This window comes from Falco biarmicus, chromosome 12 (genome assembly GCF_023638135.1).
Source record: "Falco biarmicus isolate bFalBia1 chromosome 12, bFalBia1.pri, whole genome shotgun sequence".
NCBI lineage: Eukaryota > Metazoa > Chordata > Aves > Falconiformes > Falconidae > Falco > Falco biarmicus.
The window spans coordinates 14,436,953-14,455,734 of NC_079299.1; the positions used below are offsets into that span (position 1 = coordinate 14,436,953).

The window sequence follows — 18,782 nt, forward strand, 5'->3', positions numbered from 1 at the left end:
TCTGTGGCCTTATATTCTGCTTTATAATGACAGTTCAAACATATTTTATTTTTTCCCTCACCTTGTCCCATTAATATGGGTGAATGAAAAGGGGAACTCTTCTACAGCTGATAGTCTTATTCTCATGCCTGTGCCATCTTTAGCACACAGTACTAGCGTGTGAGTAATATTTGGGGGAAGGAGAAATGGGCTTGCTTGCTTGTTGCCTCTGTTTGCGTGTGCACAAACAACTGATGAGCCGGCACACTGAGGCTCTTAGTAAAGCTTCCTAAGTGTATGCTCCAGCCTGCCCATGCTGGTGAGGCTGTTAAGAACGTGCTTAACTGTAATCAGATGTTCAAATTCAAAAGGATTTAAACATCTGCTTCTCATTAAGTGCATGCTTAAGAGCTTTGCTGAATCAGGGCCTTAGCCATTAGGAAATAAACAGAGACCACCAACTTATTTTACATATACTCTTGAAGAGTGTTGAGATAGATAGTAATGACTTTCAGTCAGTACCGACCAAAGTTGGCTTTGAACTGCTGACCTAGAGGTGAAAGGCTTGTATCCTATTACCAGTCCCTGGGGTAAACCAGTCTTACTTGTTTTCAAATATTAATGAATTAAGTCAAATCAAAATGTAGCCCCATTGATTGCCTTTTCCTCATATTTTTCCTGTGTCAGCATCAGTAACTGATGCTGCTGTAGAAAATCTTCAGGAATCAGTGCTGCCCGCATTTCTCTGGTTTAAGTCACTTGCACTGTAAGCAGTCTTAATAACTGAAACAGTTGGTTAGTTTCTAAAAATATTTAGAAATGGACCTTTCTACAAATGTTGATAGTAACTGTTCATCAAGGGAAACATACTTGGGTGTAGGGCCTAATGAATTATTTAGGTATCTGTTCTTGCGATATGCAGACATAACTCTCAGTGACACTAATAGGAGATTCATATGCATGCCAGGAGCAGGGAAAATCCTTGGAGAGTATTTAGACAATATTCCTTGAAGGATTGGAGGGGGGAGGGGGTGAGGCAGGGAGGAAATATCATTGATGCAAACATGAATTTGTCATTTTTCCACAGAGGATATGTGTGTTTTTATTTTAAAAAGACAGTGGGAATCATTAACTAACAAATATTTTAAATTCTGTTTGCATTTCTAAAGGCAGAACTTAGATGAAGGCCACACACAGACCCCCAAGTGAAAGTGGAGGCACACTAAAATTAAAGAAAAGCAAATGCTCCTGGTAAGTGCTCTTGTGAAAATTTTTACTTTAGTCTTGAGTATTTGACTTTTGGGAACCTTTATTTCCTATGAAAGAAGGCTTACTGAATCACAGGTATTATCTGAAATCTGGGGGGCTATTTCTTTATCATTGGATACAGGATGCATATCTGATACAATGATTCAAGTTTTGAGTGGCTCTGGTCAGATATTGCAAAGGCCCATTCCAAACAGGACTTGCTCAGTTTCTGGGTGACCTATGCACAATGGTGTCTTGTGCACATAGGACTTTGGTGACCCAGAACAGGTCAACAGACCGGGAACATCTGGAGCCTAAACCCTGGCACAACTGCAAAAGCAGAAAAGATTCAGGTACTATGGCAAGAAATGCAGATATTTTCATTTTTCCTTCAGTCTTTAAGTCATCCTAACATCTCAGAGAGCCGTCCTTCCAGTAATGCTGTATCAGAAGAAATTCAGTCTGGTATGATAGAAGTGGCTGTCAAAAATCATGGTAGTATCAAAATGGCATAGTCCATTCCCTGCCTCTGCTTCTTCTCCTCCCTGGAGCTATCCTGCCCTGTGCAGCTCATCCAAGGTGTTCTCCAACTTTACCACATGTGGGTCCAAAAATCCTCAAACTTAGCTGGACCACTGTGCTTTGCTCCTAAAACTGGGTATTTGGCACCGGAAAGAACAGCTTTCTAAATAGGATTTCTTGGAACTTTTGGCCTTTTTTGTTTTTTCTTGCTTTTCCCCTAGGCTGTGTTCTGCCACAGCTGAGCAGGGACTGAGAAGGCAGGGGATGGAGGGAGCTGTTTTAGCTCAGGTCCATGTTTGTTGCCTTTTCTGCATTTTGAAACCGAAGTCCTCTGCCCTGCTGTCTATTTGTGGTGTTTAGTGTTTATGAACCCTTCCTGTAAATCACATCGCAGGCAGGTTAATTTGGTTTGCAGGAGGAACTGTGATGCCATTTCTTAATGCTTCTGGCAAACGGCAGCAAGTAATCTGCAACCCTGAGAAAGTTATCACGGCCTTTTTCCCTGCTGCACACCTGTCAGGAGGGCCACACGCCGGGAATCGTCACCCTGAGCTTCTCCTGGGTTTCCTGGCTCTGCGAGGAGTCTGGCCTTTGCTAATCTTAGGGGTTGTGTGAAATGTGATGAGGCACACAACTTCCAGACAGAAAAAACAACTCTAAGTGGGTAGTATTTTGTTACTGTAAACACTTTCCATCGGTTCTGGAAAACCACAAAATAATGTTAATGCAAAATTACTGGAAAGCAAAACTCATTAGAAGTTGTCCCAATAAAAAAAATAAGTCACAGCAAACCAGTGACATTTCTTAGGAGAAACAAAATGTAAAAAGACCAAGCCAAATTTCCAGTGATATGTAAATTGGATTACTAAAAACATTTTAATTAATTAAAGACTGAATCAGTACTTCACAAAAGGCTATCTTGAAAATTTACTATCTTATCTTGACAGCATGTCATTTGCAATGGAGAAAATTACCAAGCCCAGAGCAGAGGATAAGGTCTTGCCTATAGGCATGCAAATATTTCTAGGAATTCAGGTTTCTTTGCAGGTAGAGACTGCAGTTTACTTTAGCTCCACTCATTTTCCAAAAACCTTCAAAAGGTTGATAAATTCCTCCACCAGCTATTTTATCATATTTTATATACTGCTGAAGATATTTACTGCTTTCTCCACTGTTGGATTTTTCAGGTTGACATAACAGAACATGTCATTGCTTTAAAAATGGACTTTCTAATGAGGACTGAAAAACCTTTTTATGAGCTGTTGGTTTGGTTGTGCTGGATCACTAGATTCAGTTCTGGGTTGTGACTTGTATTTACTTTAAAATGTCTTTTCACTATAGTTCAGAGAAAAATGAGCAAGCCTGTGTGTGTGGGGGGCGGGAAATCACAAATCAAGGACAGTAAAACTGGGTTTGGATCTTTTTTTTTGGAAAACAAACATTTCTACGAGTAAGGTGATGTTTTTATTAAAATGTTTTAGGTTTTAGTTAAAAGAAAAAAAAAGTCTCCGTTCTGCACAAGCCAATTTGTTTTTGGTTTTGGCAAACAAACACTCCTCTTTTTCAAAACTAAACATAAATTTACAAGGTCCTTTGTATAAGCAGGTGTTTATTCACTTTCATTGCCTGCTACCTATTTCAGTCTTCATGGTACTTTGCTCTATAAAAAACAAAACATTGCAGAGTAACTAAACTGGAGACTCAAAACATTTCCACTCACTGTGCAGTAATGCCTTGCTCTGCTCTGGGACTGATGGCTCCAAAACGAAGGCAAATACTGAAGGAGGAAACACTGAGATTTCTAAGGATCCAAGGAGCACTTTAACTAGAGTGGAATGTTTGGTGGCTCTAAAACCCCTTCTTCAGGCAGAGATACAACAGCGCCAGGTAGGACAGCCCGTTAGCCCAGTCATTTTCACTTTGTGAACAGAAGACATACGTTTAACTGTCAGTGAAGGTAAGGGAGGTTGTTTGTAACCAAAATGGGTTGTTTTTTCAGGGCTTAGGGTCGACATCAACCTAGGTCAACTAGGGCAGCACCTACTTGCATGCATAAATATTGATGTCCTTTAACTAAGTGAAAAAACATTATACTACAAAGAGATAGGGAAGAGGGACAGGTCTAATTAATTTCAGTCAATCCTGATCAAAGGTGCCTGTGTATCTTTGTGAGCCCTCCTGTCAGAGAGCTGCCTGATGGGGAGGGGATGCTCCACTGTCAGACCTGCTGTTCGTCTCCAGATCCCATGCCCTCCTCTGCAGGGCAGCACACCGGGAATGTGCTGGAAGCAGGAGGAAGGCAGGACACCCAAGGCACCCAGAAGGCTCAGCAAACCCACGAAGGCACAGCACCCTTTGCTGCTGCGCGGGGGACAGGAGACACAGCCCCTGCTGACCGGGGCACAGTCCCCTCGGCAGCCACTGAGTTTATTTCTTTGCAGAAAGAATCTGAATGTACCTCACTGAATTTGGTCTGAGAGGGCTTTTTCAGGGTGAGGGGTTTACTCAAACCCGCTTTCTAGCTGGGGCTTTCAATGGTTTGGTCTAGGTTTCCTTAACAAAGATATATGCTGGGATTAAAGGATCTTGAGTTAACCTCCCTGGCTTATTTAAAATGCACTCTTTGTAAAATACACATCAAAAGTGTCATGAACTCTCTTTCAGTCTGGGTGGCATGGAGGGTGGAGAAATGTTATAAACAAAGTATTACAGGGTAAATTGTAATCTAAGAGGCAACCTTTTTTTCCCATAGAAGGCAGCTGAACCGAAAATTCCCTCCTTAGCTGCAGAACTGTGCCGAGGAGATAACATCTTATTATTATCACTTTGTTATGCTACTTCAAATCAGTATTTTCCACCCTTCTGGGAAAACAGGTTGGACATTTATATGCTTTCTGTGCAGTTGAGGTTTGCTGAGCACTGCTGTTTGCTGCTGTGAGAGGAAGCTGCAGGTGGCTTGCAGGTTGGCAAGTATGCGGCACTTAACCCTGCTCAGCTTCTGTAGTTTGGCCTTTGGGGCTAAGGATTCACTGACATCTATTTATCTTATGGCAGTTCCCAAGACACTCCCTTAAATACCAGCCGCTGGTTGTGCTTTCCGACACTTGTCAAATAACAGATTTGGAACAAATTGTGTAGAATTACTAGTGGCACAAATGCAATGCATAATTATCTACCTAGCTACCAGAAGACAATGATAATTATGTTTTTGTTTTAAATCATACAGTGGAGATGGCTACATTTCTTATAGTTCTAGTGTTGTTATGACCATAATAACACTTTAGGCTTCTAGTTCAGAAAGGTGGGTTAACCTTTTTTTTTTTTTATTTTCTCTGTACACCCCCCACCTCCCCCCAGAAAATTATAGCCTAAGTAGCAGAAGGCAAGTAAACACCTTACTTTACACATTGGCAGTTGCATTACAACAGGACACAGAGCAATAGCTGCACATCCTGGAAAATATATTTGCATAGTTGAATTGGAGTCTATGCAAGGTGGACGAGGTTTCAAACTAAGGGGTGGGGAATTAGTCCTGTAACAATATTAAATTTTGTGTTTAAATATCCTACATAGTCCATGCACTAAAAAAGTACTTCTTGCCATGATTTGAAATGGCAGTGTTTGCATATTGAATACTCAGCAGTATTTTAGGGAAATAATGGGTACAATATGGTAACTGCAGCTGTGAGAGGGAAGGATATGAGCTGTCAGTTGGCCCAGCTAGCCCTTATGGCAAAGATGTCAAACTGTGCTGCTTCTCACCCTTTACACATGTCACACTATCTACTGTTGCTGTTTATTTGTTGAAATTTTGGTCAGAGCTTTGGGACCTTCATCCCACCTGCTCCTTTTCTCAGTGCATCAGATGCGCTTTTGCATCTGTGGCCGTGTAATTTGTTCCTGTCTGTTAAGAGCCGCTCTCCAGTCCCGGGCACAGCTTACTGGCCAAGAAGTCACCGGTGAGAGTGGAAGCCATATGGAATCAAACTCATTTGTTTTTCTGCTTCGTAACAATGTTTATCTGAAACAGTTTCTGGGACCTGATGTTAACATGGCTCTGGTGCTGGGGTGGATGCTAGGGTGGAATTGTCAGAATACAAAATAATTTTGTTCCCCAGAAAATGGCTGACGAAATCATTCCAACTGTGGAGAAAGAAATGAAATGAGGAATGGAAATTACCTTCTATCTGAAGGACTGAATGGGAATGATCATGGGGGTAGGGGGAGCCCCAACCCAAAGTATTGTACATAGTCCCCACTCACAGGCACATGCAGACACAGTGTGCTCAGGAGCTGATATTGAGCAATGAAAGGTGTAAGATACTGCTGATAATGATGCTGTTTCAGGACCTCAAGAGCAAACTTGCATATGGGATTATCAAGATGTTTTTTCTCCCGTAAAGTCACCATCCCTGTTGTGAAATGATGTTTTGAATTGAGAGGCTGATGGTTCACTGCAGCTTCCTGGGTGACATGTATATATATATTTTTTTGTAATTTTTTCATCTATCTCACCTGTTTGATGCCTTAATCATTCCCATGTTAGAAACAGGTTTTCTGTTTGCTCTATAACTCCATCTTGGCAGGGATGTTGCACAACTCCATGTAACTCCTTGTAACTTTATAAGGTCACGTTTTAATAAGTAAATGTACTCACTCCTTTGCCATCTGTGGGTGATGAACACCTGCATTAGGAGAGCACCAAATTTTTTCAAAGTATTCTTGAATAGACTTCTGAATAGAAGTATCTCCTACATCTCAAGATATGTGAAAACAATAGTCCCACAGAGTCAAAGACACTGTATTATGAAATTTAAACGTGTCTTGCTTACATGGGTCTTAGGATAAATCCTTTCTTTCTTTCAGCTGTGAAATCCCTCTTTCAATCCTTCAAATAACCCATCTGAAAGAAATCATTCCAGCAGAGCCATTACAATTAATTCTATTATGTAAACCTGTAGTTTCAAATTTTCATTAAACTGACAAATGGTTCCTCAGAGTCATTTTCTAAATTACAAAATACATCTTAGCTGTTTGAAAAGGCCTGCTGTCACACACTACCCTGTAACATAGGACTATATTAGCAGGGTGAAATTTAGTCCTCAGCCAGGATTTTTAAGGAGCTATGTTAGGTGCTGATGTCTGAGCCTAGTTTTAAAATACTTAGGATCCATGGGAGTTGATTCCTATATAGGAATTTAGGGGGAAAAATTCCCATCTTTATCAGGGCACTAGGAAAACATTAGTGTTTAGAACAAAAAAAAAAAAAATAAATTGTGGCACAAATTGCTAGGTAACGTTAATATCAGAAAATAAGTTTTGTGTCGGTCTTTCCTGGCAGTCCTAAGTATATCTACCCCTCCAGCAAAGCTCCTGATTTGCCTGGGCCAGTGCTAAGGTAAACTCAGCACCATGGGTCCTGGTGGAACCCCCCAGAAGCGGCAGAGGTGCCATTATACAGGCAAGCATGGGAATTTAGCTGAATGGCCTCCTAAAGAAATCAATAATCAGATCATTCCAAAAGAACTGTTTAACAAAACCCTGGATAAAATGACAGATTACTTACAACTTTGGTTTAAAGCATTTATGCTGATAATTAAGAATAACAGACAAAGAGTATTAAGTAAAGGAGAGCAAACATCTAGCCAGTCATTAAAAGAATGGAATTTTTCTAATCCTCTTACAAAGATGCTGTTTTGGGTCAAAGTCCCTTTCTGCATAAAGCAGCCACACCACATTTTTTAAGTCAATGAAGAGCTGAGAGCCATAGCCCAGATCCTCAAAAGTACTTTAAGCAGACAACTCCCACTGAGAGACAAGCATTTAAATTAATCTGGCGACTTGGGTCCATGAGATGAATAAAGAGGGTTTAGTTCACACTGTATTGCATAGTAAATAATTCTGTAGCCAAATTAATTTGATATACAAGAAATTTACCAATGCTTTATTGGCTGGAAGTTTTCATATTCTGTATCATACATGTTTTATCTCAGGGTTAAGAAATTCTGAGAAGTGCTTTTTATTAGGTTAAACTGACAGATTTTATTTCATACAGAGCCACATTTATAGACAACATCTGGTCTTTACATTTAGTCTCTTTTTTGTTCACCAATGATTTTTCCTGGGAAAGAGCGTGTGTTTGTTTCTGTCTGCCTCACAAGTAACTTTGAATCTGCACAATAATGTCAAATTTACATTTTTATTTCTTAGGTGCTTGTGAGTCCCACTGAAGCCTCACGGTCTACTTGTGCTATTCTGATCATTAATAAATACTCTTAATTGCAGTTGTCTTCCTTTGAGTCCTTTTGACCTCTTATAGGATCTGTGAGGCAGTAAGGTTCAGTAGAAGATCCTACAATAATAATCTCAAATCTTATTCAATTAGGCCTCCTTGGAAGACATTGTTTAATGAGTTGGAAGGACCTCAAGTTCTACTTCTAGCCTATCAAACCCAATAACAACTCCCTAAGTCTCATAATTAACCTTCCCCTTGGCAACTTCTTCCACGCTTTGTGATGCCTTGTTCGAAGTCTCTGTCTGAAATGTCTTTCACTCTGTTTATTGCTCACATTGGAAGGGAGATGTCTCTGCCTCTGTAGGACCTATAAACCTGGCTGTACCGGCCAGAATAGTGGAGCAGATGGCAATGTACCTCTTTTCTCAGTATCTCCTGTACTTACTGATGCAAATGCAGCGTGTATGAGCAGCAAGGTCCAAATACTCCTGTCTTAGGCTGTGTGCAACACACATGACCAGGTGGTGGTATGGTCTGCTGCTCTGAGAAATGCTCCCGGTAGGGGTTGTAAGCTGTTTAAGAGCACACTTGCCAGTAGTGCTTTTTCTTTTTAGGTATAGGCAATTAAGCAAACATTCCCATTTCAGAGAAGGGGCTTGGAACTCTGGAGAGAACAAGACTAACGTTTTCAAAACTGCTGTCTCATTGTACCAGTGTTTTGGTACAGCCCTTGGTATTCAGACGTGATGTGAGTTGCTTAAAATCGTCTAAGCTACAAGAACAATTCAAATGTTCTCAGCCAAATAAACAGATGTAGGGGCAGGTATATGAAAGTTATATTTAAGTTGTATGGGATTTTGCTCTTTGGCAACATATAGTGCGTATATATACACACTGATAGCAGACATCGCTGATCCTTATCAGGAGAAATGGAATTGAGCAAGTCCATGGAAACTGAAGTGAGGCCTCAATTTTCTGCAGTTAGTACAATCAGAATAGTAAAAATACCTCCCCCCCCCCCCCCCAAATTTCATGCAACAGTTTTTGTGCTGAAAAGCTGATGGTCCATTTTTTTTTTCTCAAGACTTTTTTCCTTGCTAAAATTAATTCCCTATGGTGAATTAAGGAGTAAACAAGAGGCAGACCCATTTGGTGTGAGTAAAAGGAGAAGTGAGTTGATTCTGATTTTACATACCACAATTATCTAGGGCTCTTGTGAGCTAAATCTTGTCATGTAATGTGTTATATCCCCAGGAAAACAGAAGGGAAAAGCACTTTTTGATCTGAATGTAGCTAGTTTGTGTCACATAACAACACTATAGAGGGCTGTGGCTTTACATGCTAAACTGCTGTGACAGATGGACTATATTATATCCTATAGGTACGCAATTTTTCTTTGTAGCTGGCTGCCTTTTGACCCTGAGTTCAGGACAATAATGTATTAATGTCTCTGTGCACTCGGCCTATTTCCTGGATTAGCTTTTGTTTTAAAACAGGAACTATTCCTAGTTATTTTACTTTTGCCACCTTCTCCTCCTTTTTCTCCTCTTTTTTTTTCTTTTTTTTCTTTTTTTTTCCCAGAAACTAGCTAATACAATAATGATTCAGGTGATAACTTAGGACTAGGTTAGTGATGCTAAGTTTCCCACTCCACCCCCATCTCTAGCCTCTCTAGACCAAGTTACATCATCAACTGTGCAATGTAGGAGGATAGCAGATTTCAGGCTACCAATAACAATATGATTCAAGGTGTGTAATGAATTCTGTAATTAATTCTATTAACAGATAACCTGGTGCTTAATTAGCGAGTCATTCAGAATCAATATATACAGTAAGCTACATTTCATATAAGATACACTTCTGAGAGTCCTTTAGAAAGGTACTGTTTTTCCTTTTGAAAAAAAATATCCATAGCTGTATTCTGTCAGGTATTGATTAGCAGTTAGCTCTGAGGATGCAGTGGAGATAATTGTGCAAAAAGTACCACAGCCTTTGAAAACCCAAAGTATATTTTCTCATGAAGCAATAACTTTGATGTCATAATTATGATTCTCTAACTAGCAGCGGACAGCAGGGAGAAGTCAGGCTCCAGCTGTGACTGCAAGCTGGTGCTGATACATACCTACCAGCTGCACAGGAATGAAGTTTTGCAAACAATTTCTACCACTGTTGCACAGACCTTGCTCCAGGTTCCTCAGCAACGTGGTTCCTGCTGTTGTTCAAAAAATGCAAGTATTAACAATGCAAATAACCAAATTTATCGCCTGGAGCCCTTAAAAAGTTGTCAAACCCAGCACTGTTCAGCAAATGCTCAGCATCCTTAGGCATCTTCATTTTCTTGTCTCAAGAGCTTAACTCTGAGGTGTGAAGTTCAGTTTTAATATTTTCCCCTTTGAGATGCTAATCAATTACAGGGCATAACCTGAGAGTGATTTATCTGAAAATGTCTGTAATTCCCACATGAAAATGCTTTATTCAGGATGGGAAGAAAAAAAATCCACTCTCTGAACTGCATACACTAAACCTTATAGCACTTGGTGATCCTCTGGTAATGCTGCTCTGTGAAAGCATCCGGAGTCTCAGGGGGTTACTGGAGTGGTTTGAGATCATCAGAAATGTCCCCCTAGCTCAAGCATAGCTTATACTGCACTAGCCTTTAAGCATGATGCTATCTAGTTATGCAGATGATCCAGTGTTCTGGAAACCCCAGAACAGACCTGCTTTTCTTACCTGGCCCTGGCAGGCAGTAGTCAGCCAGCAATTAGAAAATTATATTTTGCCAAATACTGGAATTAAAATCACAAAGCGATAGAAGCCAAGTTTCTCTGAAATAAGTAAACATGCCAGAAAGATATGACTTTGAAAACTAAATAGGAAGCACATGCTGTTCTTTTGTTCTGCTCTGGGGTTTTTCTGTGCAGTGGTGGTGGTGTTTTAAATTCTTTTTCCAGTGCAAACAATGCAGATTGTTTAGATCATGCATATATAATGCATGTTAACTTTATAGTCTTGTATATAAAAAGTTAGTGTGGTATTGTGGGAATATTTTTGCACGATTTTCATCATTGCCAGTATACATCAAAAAATCAATTTCTTTTAGTTTTGAAGTAATAAGTGCAATGTGTATATGACATACTGGTCCTCCATCTAAACTCAGCATGTGCGTTTGGTTGCCATGTGTGAGAGGTGCTGATCTGTGACTAGAGCCTCACGCAGGGCAATATCTTAAGTCTCTGAGAAGACTGCACAGCACAGTTCAGCAAGCCTTTATTTGTTTATTCAAATTCAAGTTAGAATTGTAAAATGGTTTTGATTAGCTCCTGATGCTTTTAGATACCCTATCAAATGAGTAGATCTGGTGTAAGTTTAGAAAAGGCTCAAGGAATCTTATCCATTCTGTCAGTCTATAAGTAGTGTCTTGATTTGGTCCCTGATTTCAGAGAGGGATTTCTAGGCCAGTACTCAAGAGTATGAATATTGTTCAAGTAGTCAAGGCTATGTTTTTAGATCCCCAAGATCTGGTTAAATATCCTAAAGAATAACTTAACTAGACCTGTTATAACTCCAAGGCCAATAACATAATTCCTGAATGTACAGGTACTTGTAGTTGGGGAGAAAATTAAGATATTATTTATTATTATTTGGAATATCTTTGTGCTCAGATGCAAAAGAGAAAGGAAAGAAAAAAGAACTACATCTGTGCAAACCCTCTCCCCACAAAAACTCCCACACACCCTGCCTAGTGAGTGTCAAGCGGGTCTCTGCTCCAGCATCACAACTTTGGTCACCTGTGGGTTGTTTGTGTCATTTTTCAGTTTGTTTCACTTTATATCATTCCTTGCTGAGAGGCCACCATTATAGGCCTGACTTGAATACTGGAGTTATGAAGAAGAAAAAAAGTCACCCTGATGGAGATAGTGACAAAGACTTCATTCTCCTGTCCACACTATCAGCTGGGAGGGACCTGCTATCAGCAGTAACTGAGCCTTGAATCGCACGTTTTCAGTGCTGCAGGCGGGAGATGGTCTTGAGTTACAAAGCTAAGTCTCACATCAATTAAAGTCTGTGTGCACAGCAGCTGCATTCAGAAAGGTGGAAGAGATTTAATCTTCACCTTTCACCTTGGGTCAAAATACAAGGTTACCAAGACAGACTGTTATTAAAAATGGATTGTTTCTGCCAACTTAATGTTAAAAGTTTGCAGTTATTACGAATGCGCTTTATTACTTGCACCCTTTGTTAAGGGAACTTGCTGTTAAATAGCAAGGAAGTAATAAAACGGTTGAAAGGAACGAATAAATATTTATGCCAGACTTCCAAAGTCTGTAGCGGTTTTAGTCTTTCTTCTTGATAAAAATCAGAGAATTATTCTCTACTGCATCTTATTGGCAAGAAGGTGGATTTCTTCTGAGTATAAAAAGGCTCCCAAGATTGAACTGAAGGTGTACTTAGCTTGAACGGATATACAGTGGCAGCAAGATTTTATTTTAGTACAAATGCACATTTAAGAAACAAACCCTGTATGAAGCACTAACTTCTTAGCTGTACCTCAGAAATCATATGACCAAACTCAGATCACCACTGAGTCTCTGGGATTCTTTTATTGTTTTTCAGAGGAAGCTGAATAAAGCCCAAAGGGGAACATGTCGCTGATCTGTGTTGCCAAGATGCACTAAAGAGAAACAAGGTATGATTGATCACATTGGTGTCTCATTTTCTTTTAGGTGTTGCCTCTGATTTTAAATTGAGACCAAGCATATTCCTATTCAAATAAACAAATTCCTATAGTTTTTGTGGCTCTTTGTGCATCTAAATGAAGAAATTGCCCCAGAGAGATAAATACAGATAATTTTTTGTGGTTTTATACAACCTATTTGCCAAAGTTTTGTGGTGAAATATTTAACTGCAAGAATATGTATGCATTCTAAAATGGGGTCAAAACCTGTGTTTCATATGGGTAAAGGTCTGCCACTAGTAAAGTCAATTAAATCTTTGTCACTGACTTGGAAGGGCGTGAATGAGCTGCCTATGAACAAGGGAAACTCTTACTGTCATTAATTCACAGAAATTTTGTAATTCCAGTTTATGTTGTTAACCTCAGGTAGAGTAAAGCTGTCATAACAAAATATTAAAAGCAAGCTGTGCTTTTAGCAACTCTTACTCTAAGGATAATGTTTGGAATGCCAACTCAGTGAAGGAAGTTGAATTTAGGGAAGGACTTTTCATCTAATGTAGAAGTCAAACATACAATTTGGTGTGTCTGTTCATCGCTGGGTTCAATGGCACTCACACTGTGAATGTGTCCCTTTGAAAAAGTGATTCTGATTACATGTTAGTCCTCTGTACAAAGAGTGTATATTTCATGAGATGTGTGCACTGTTTGAGTTATAACCGAATGCGATTTTTAATGTATTCCAGATATGTTAAGCAGCAACTGAAGAAGTATGTGGAGCATGTTCTAGTTTTTGTTCTAACACACATGTATTTTATTTACAATGTGGAAAATATACAGTCATTGCAATAGTTATGCTCTGACATTCAGATTTTTTATTAAAAAACAATACCTTTATTAAAATTGCAGCAGTATTTTTAATTAATATTCTATTTAAACAATTATCTTGGTCTATTTACAGTTTGAATGATACAAATTGATACTGATCATCACTTGCACATTAAAAAAGTTTTGGCTCAATGGTTCCAGGTCTGGAATATGTCACAGAAAGCTTAAATACCTTGTGTCGTATGATGACTTTCATTCAAAAAAGAAATTTTCTTGCATATGTGGTATCTAATTGAAGGTTAAAAAAATATGAATTGAATGTAACTGTCAAAACGCCTAGTGTATAAAAACCTTAAAGATTTTAAAGCCCTAGATGTATCTTTTATTCATCAAAAGTCTCCATGTAGTCCTTGTGGCTGATGTCAGCTTTCAGTGTAAGGTAGATGGAACAAGCTTTCCCAATCCACTGTTGACACAATAAGGGGGGAAATCATAGGTGTAGTTACTGTGTAATAGTCTCTCTACAGTGGTCTGCAAGGAGCAGCTTTGAAAATCTAGTGCACAGAAGGAAAAAGAAAAGAAAATGAAAAAGAGAGAAGAAGGGGAAAAGGGAAGGGGGGGGGGGGCGGGGAATGAGGATGACACAATGGAGAAATTGCCTTGCATGTTATAAGCAATACAAAATAGCAATCCCATCTTTTCCAAAACTCCACTGTCTGCCTGTGCAGTGCTTTTGCGCTCAGCTTGCAAGCAGAAGGGGAAACCAAGTCCTGAAGGCACAGCAGTCTCAGTTTTGCAGTGACCTTCACTCAGAAGGTCTCCTGACCTCCTGGCTTTGGTGCAGCTCTGCCATACACCTCTCTCCATATGTTTCCTCTTGTCTCCACACAGGTACCATGATCCCTTGCCTACAACCTTATATAGGGCTGTTTCCCCAAGTCACCTGAAATAATACTGGCAGTGTGGAATGCAAACACATTGCTGTGTACCACCTTATTAAACACAGATGTGGCTCTTATCTAGAGGCGGCTCACCTTCGTTTGCTTGGGTACCGGTATCCTACAAAATCTCTGTTGTGCTGCATTAGTGCAGTGGGGGCAAAGCCAGGCACAGCCTTGTGCAGGGGCTTTCTTAGGGGCTACACGGGCAGAGGGCAGAGGTGTTCCTCCAGTACTGACCTCCTCAGGAGTTAAGGTCAGAAGGTCAAATTATTTTTTTTTTTGTTTGTACATAAAGTATGTTAAGTGCCAGACTTTGGAAGCCCTTAGGTAAGGTAATAATGCTTTGAAAAATTCACCTCCAAAATCTGAAAAGCTTTATCTATAATGTGAAAATATAACTGTTGCTACCTGTTGGTTCACTGATCTAGGAAGCCAAGGGTATTACACACCAGAATGTCAGAACCACTGGCAGAAATCCATGTAGCTGATGCTTTTCTGGGTTTGAGTGGGATTTTCTTGATGTTTGTTTTGAAGTGTCTCATTATCTGTGGTTAATGCATGTTTTGCTTCTAATGAGGGTCCTGATAAAAACTCGATTAGTCTGATTTTTTCTTTCATAACAATTTTAATACAAATTTGCTGATTTTGATTAGACTTCTAACATGACTCTTCTGCCAAAAATAGAGAGGTTGACAGAGATTTCATCAGTCCTTTATTCAATAGTGCTCCCTGGGCTGAGGGAAATTTAGGCACAAGTCTTTAGTCCAAATGAGGCAGAGGACAGCTCTGACCACCGGGCTTTTAACTGGGACAACGTGGGGGTCTCCTGAGTTTTTGGGGTTTTGCGTAAAACTTCAAAAGGCCGTATTTTTATCCGAACAGGGAACAGGAAAAGATTTTTCTTGAAAGCTGAAAAAGTTTCATGGTACAGAAACACCATTTCATATCCATATGTAATCCAGAATTGAGTTTGTCAGTGCAGTCTGAATTTTGGCTTTGATCTCTAAGAGAGAAAGACAGCCCATGAAAATACTGCTGAACTAAAAGAACATAAACAAGCTTAAAATACCACATTCTGATAGAGGGTGAAATGACATTCTGATGGAGTGTATCCTACCAAATCCAGGGCCCAGTGAATTCAACAGAGAGACTTATGGTGCAATAAAGGGACAATTTCAAAGCTCTGAAATTTGATTTCACTTTTTATCTAACCTTTATCAAAATTTCTTTGCTGGATTTCTAGTCTCATTATCTGATCCTTGGCATTTTGTTTTCCCAGAAGCATGGGCAGAACAAATAATTTCTTGGCAAAGACTGTATAAATCCAGTGGATTTCTCTAGAGCAATATTTTAATTTGATGAAAACCCTAGATGTATCTTAGCTGATTCTTGCTTACTAACAGGTTGACAGAGAGACAAATAACTCTGTGCCTCTCCACAAGTCATCTTCTGGAGAAGTGTGTGCCAACCATATTCCTTGCTGTACCTGCAAGGCAGCTTTGAGGGCTTTCATCCTTTATGAAATTGATGAGATCTCAGTTGCCTGGCTGCACTTGGCATGCAGGGCCCTGGAGCAGAAGATTGCTGTACCACTGCAAAAGCTGGTGTAACCGGGGCATTTTCCGCACACGTTGACAAATTCTGATAAGCCCAAAAGCCTCCCTCTGCTGATCCTTGATGAACCCTATAGGAAGAGATGTACCAGTATGGAAAATACGTTCTATGTATCTTAGTATGGATCTGTTGCCACCAGAATGTAAGAAAAGTATGTCTCAATTATCAAAAAAGCCATGAGAGCACACGGTCAGCAAGGAGCAATGGGGCTCTGAGTGACCTGAGATGGCTTAGTTATTATCTGCCTTTTACTCTGATTTTATTCATGGAAAATTTGTTTTTCTCTCTGTGCACCACAAATAACCACTCACCCAAAACATTAAATAATGAAATTCAAATGTACTGAGTTAATCACTGGAAAAGTGCTTCATCTGAAAACTCCGTGGGGGATCACATTTCAGAACACAAGTGTCCTTGTACAGTATGCATTTCCTCTTTGGTTCACAGGTTTGCTCATGCAGAGATTTAAAGTAATATTGAATTACTGCCTGAAGCCATGCCTGACTATCTTTTTCATTAATTACCTTCCATGGCTTTGGGACAGATTAACTGATAAATATATGAATCCCTAGCATAGTAACCTTTACCGTGTACTTAGAATAACTGATAGGCATGTAATCTCAGAATCTGTGAAAACCTTTTTCTTTCTTCCTATAGATTACTACTGTGCTCCTACTATCTGAGTTGCCTGTCCGTGCTGCTGTATTGTCTTTGCTAAAAGATGCTGCTAAATCACCAACTAGGACCTCTACAACAGACTTCTACAACAGTCCAAAAGGAAGATTGGTATGGCTTCTCAGAAAGTACTTTTGTTTCTTTTCTTCCTAGGTTAGTATGAAAGATGGGTGAAACTACATAATTCCCTGTGTTATCTTTTCTGGGCAACAGATGCTTCAGAGTAGTCTAAGAAATACAGATAGATGAAACAACTGTTTTTCTGTTGCCTTGGGTTTTTGGTTTTTTTGTTTGTTTTGTTTGTGCAAAGCATTTTAGCAAAATGCCTCAGAAACTGGTCATTCTGGAAGGGTAATCACACAGTCTTTCAAAAAAGCCTAGTTTGTTGCAGCTGGGGTTTATGTTTCTCTGACTTGCCCTTCAGCAAACTACCTGTTGCAAGTTATTTGACCAGTGTACCACCTCCTCCTATATGCAAAGATTACTCAGATTTTTAAATTTTTTAAATTTTGTGAGCGACAGTTCAGGTACTCATTCTGTGCATGGAGAGCTGTTTTTTTTTTGTTTGTTTGTTTGTTTTTTTTCTTTAATTGTTTCTGATGGGTATTCTTACTGAATAATCTAGCTAGTGACTTAGACTGTATTACTGAACAGCAAGCTTGCTGGGGTTGCTTGAACCTTCCCACAAGTAATCCCAAAAGCTTTGCTTTAGGTCACCATTGCAAATCAAAAGAATCACTTGACTGAAGAAATCAAGTAAAGCCAGATATCAGTGTTATATATACAGAGTGAACTGAAATAATATGCTTGCATACTTGTTTCTAAGGCCTTCATATTGATGTATGTAATCTATTATTAATAATACGTGATAAGACCATCTATTCACCAGGGAACAAACTCAGATGAACAAATCTTTTCACTAATGCCATTGTGGCAGGTCAGTTTATATCTGTTCCTATGGACTGGATCTGAATTGGTTATCTATCCCTTTATCAGGTCCTCCGATAACCTCAGTCTCCATACCCACAGCATCTTTACCGTAGAGCTGCTCTCACATGTGCAGTATCTTTTTTACAATTGTTTTTGGCATGTGTAATCAAAACGACAGCTTGGAAGAAAAGGACAGAATATGAAAGGCATTTCAGGTGATGCTAGTGGAGGAAGAGGGAATTGCAGAATATTTTATTCCTCTGATAAAGCAGTGCTTGAAGGAGTCACAGTATTGCATACAGATAGGTAATTAAACAAATATAGACATGGAGCAGAAGATTCCAGGGCAAGATTCAGGGATGGGACTAAAAGAAATCGGATTTCAAGGATGGAATTCTTAATGCATTTGCTACTGATCTATTAAAAATTGTTTGTGAACTCCCAGCCACAACAGATTAGATCTAAACCTAAGGTTTGCCTCAATGTTTCTCCTCTTTGCCCACATAATTTTAGAGCTTCTTTTTCTTACTTTCATATAGCTTAAATAAGGTATTTATAATGTTGACTGAAAAAGGGGGGCACTACTCAGTTAAAAACATTAAATACCCAGTCTTCATAAATAAATCTGTGGATGGAAAAGTATACTGGAAGAACAGGAAAAACCAATTTTACTTTCAAAGCTTTAAATATAAAAGAGAACTATGGGGACGATAGAGCAATCGGAGTCTCTTTGGTTTGTTAATCTCCTTTGACACTGATACAGAATTTCCTTCAGTAGAGGACATTTAGAAAATTACCAACAAGGCTATGTATACCCCAGAAATATGGGGGTAGCATTAGTAGTCTATAGTTCCTTGGGGTGAAGAGAGCCTTGGCTTGCATGGCCAAGCAAGCAAGCCAGCTTTATAGCAACCTCTCTCCTCCTGAGCCTGAGTGCTCCTATTGCTAAGCATCTGTATAATTTATGCCTATAGGACTGCAATTCCTCAGAGTAATTTTTCTTCCATCTGTTCAGCTTGAATGGAGAACATTTGTTAAACGGTGTTTGGATGGATGTTGGCAGTAAAATGCATGCCCACCCTGATGTTAGGCTAGTTAACTGGTCTTTCTAGGCACAAAGCTGACATTGTTAGATGGC

General features: G+C 39.5%; 1 long non-coding RNA gene across 1 annotated transcript; it reads left to right on the forward strand.

Moving 5' to 3' along the window:
• Positions 1 to 1,146: 1,146 nt before the first annotated feature.
• Positions 1,147 to 16,989, forward strand: LOC130157802 (uncharacterized). Its single transcript, XR_008825044.1, has 3 exons — positions 1,147 to 1,230; positions 12,599 to 12,671; positions 16,697 to 16,989. It is a non-coding gene; the product is annotated as an uncharacterized LOC130157802 (long non-coding RNA).
• The last annotated feature ends 1,793 nt before the right edge of the window (positions 16,990 to 18,782 follow it).